We start from the raw sequence: 2,617 nt of genomic DNA, 5'->3' as shown, positions 1-2,617 counted from the left end.
CACTTCAGGAGCATCAAAGACCCCTTAATGTGTTCAAGCATCAAAAATGAAGCAGCAGATACTTTATTGCTGCTGAAGTGGCGTTAGCTGTGAACGTAGCATGAAGCATGTAGATCACTTAATAAGGAACTGGTTCATAGGATCTTCATCACTGGACCGTTCTAAGAAGTCATTACAGCACATCATCTTTTTTTTTTTATATAATAACCCATATACCGTATTTCCCACCAAATCTCAATACATCTGCAGAACAGTGGTGCAGTAGGTTAAAGTCAGGCGAGACAGAGCTCAGGTCTTTGCAGATCCTAGCGGCTTCATGATAAAGTTAATGACAGAATTAAAATTCAATTTTAAAATGCAGGATTAATCCAAAATTGCATTTTTAGTCAATCTCATCACTGTTTTCCAAACAGAGCAGTGCTGAAATAAGTTTGAAATATACCTTTCTGGGGACATATTCTGTGGTCAAATTCTTAAAAAAGATGACATCATCAGACAATTGTTTGATAGAGCAATGATTACCTGTCCGTATCGCATATAAACTGTGAAAGCAATAAAACAAGGATTCAAGTGAGGTCATTCTCAGAGGAACTTCCTATGTAGCACTCAGATGAAGCCATCCTATGTGCGTAGGAGAGAGATGTTATCAGTACCAGTCATTATTAGAAAGTCATGAGATTTCTTTAATGTTCCATGGAACCACTGTAAACTCAGGTCTGGTTTTCAGCTATCTGTTTTCTGGATCATCGACAGAGGAGAGAGGCTGATTACCAAAGTTCACCTGGAAAAAATCAGGCATTTGATGAGTTTTCGTTTTCGTAAACTTTTCGAAGTTTCAGGTTTTCCTGCTTGCAAACAGCACAGCATGCTTCTCCGTGCGAATGAAGTTGTACAAAATTAGGGCGTACCATAGCAATACATCCCAAAAACAGGGCGTACAATTTGTAATATTTTTTGTATTGCATTGCTAGTTAAAAGTCTGGGTCTTCACTCTGGTGGAACAGACAGTTTTGTTTTTTTAAAAACATTTCTGGGTCCAAAAGAGTGAGTTTCACGAAAGATCTTTTCTTTTAACTCTTTAGGGCAGGAGAAGATGAAATCGCAATTCTCACCACAATACAAGCAAGTAGCTATTTAAAATGTCCTGGTCCTCTACAATTTCTTTTTAAACATCAATATTTGCACAAAAATATTATTTCTGTCATTATTTCTGGACATTAAGATCTAAATGGAAGCGCCATCTCCTGGTCAAACCCTGTAATTCAGTGAAAGGGTGGAGTCAAGCCTGATTTATGCTCAGAAACCAGGTGATCTGCGTACCGGAGCTAACGCAGATATGCCCACCCTCTGCAGACACTCTGTTGTACCTCCCTAACATTGTAGGCGCTGCATATAGTGTCACAGGAGTAGAGAAAGTAGGCCTCTGATTGGTCAATTCTACATCTGCTCTACATTATGCGTATTTCCTGTTTGGTACCTAATGGCAGAAACTCTGGCTGTAGTGCCGTCCATAACACCTGACACACCTCGGACACTATCCCAGGCACCGTGCAGGACGCTAGTTTGTAGCTCTGTGCAACGTCTGCTTGTTTGCACCCGAAGCCAAAACACGCAGCGCCATGGCCAGTCTTGGGGAACGCTCACAGGTGAACTGTGCGTCGCCCGGCGTTGGATGAGGGATTGTAGACGGTGAACAAGTTTGTCAAACTGACACACGGACACCCACAATCCTATCTAGTTTGTGATTGTCCCTATTGCGTTGTGGCGTGGAATAACATAGCGCAGACCGCTCTTCAACATTGGGCATAAATCAAAAATATCTGTGTCATACCTGCGATAAGGTAACTCCGACACACTGCTGCGGGAGGATACACAACCCTTCAGAGTAAAAATAGAGTGGGTCACTCTAGTGGCTGGAAGTTGGAGGGGATTTGTCTGGAAGTTGTAGGGAAGTGGGCTGCCATTCGGCTGGCATTTGAGTGGTAAGGGTCATTTTGAATGGCTGCTACTGTAACTCTTCTCCAGGAGCAATCGTGCATGACCAGTCGGCATTAGTTCCTTTGTATCCAGGTCAGCAGAGCTGGAATTGATAGATAAACCTGTAGGAGTTGAAGAAGGGAGTAACTATCACTGTTGCTTAGCAATTCCCGCTCGAATCCTATTATCTGCCAGCACAGGTAATCATCCGGTAAGGAAGTGATCCTAGAAAAAAACAACAACAAACACACCAGAATCATAACAAAGGTTCAAGCTTGTAGGATTCAGAAAACAAAACTGCAAAAAAAGTGAATCTAAAGAACTATTTGTTTCTCCCTCCATCAGAACCTCCTAATGACCTTGTGCCCTCTTTATCTTTCTCTAGCAGAAACTAATGTAACAGTTATTAATGCAATTAGCTCACAGAGGCAGGTGAACACGCTGCAGCCCCAACAGCAGAGAGCAAGCTTCGGGGGGGAAAAAAGCTCCCTCAGTGAAGTGAGCAGTGTTGGGAAAGTTCTCTTTCTACGTGAACTAGTTCAAAGTTCAGTTCACCCATTTTAAAATGAACTAGTTCAGTTCATAGTTCATAATTCAAAACCAAAAAATGAACTAGTTCATAGTTCTTAATTCAAAATTT

General features: G+C 41.7%; 1 protein-coding gene across 1 annotated transcript in view; it reads left to right on the top strand.

Moving 5' to 3' along the window:
- The window catches only part of LOC107088879 (GDNF family receptor alpha-2-like), a 108,398-nt gene that overhangs the window by 95,510 nt on the left and 10,271 nt on the right, over positions 1–2,617 (top strand). The gene's annotated exons all lie outside the window — the stretch shown is intronic.

The sequence above is a fragment of the Cyprinodon variegatus genome, unplaced genomic scaffold, assembly GCF_000732505.1.
Source record: "Cyprinodon variegatus isolate N-32 unplaced genomic scaffold, C_variegatus-1.0 Scaffold12, whole genome shotgun sequence".
Classification (NCBI taxonomy): Eukaryota; Metazoa; Chordata; class Actinopteri; order Cyprinodontiformes; family Cyprinodontidae; genus Cyprinodon; species Cyprinodon variegatus.
Note: the sequence above shows the minus strand (reverse complement) of the source record. Positions and strands in the feature narration are given on the sequence as shown.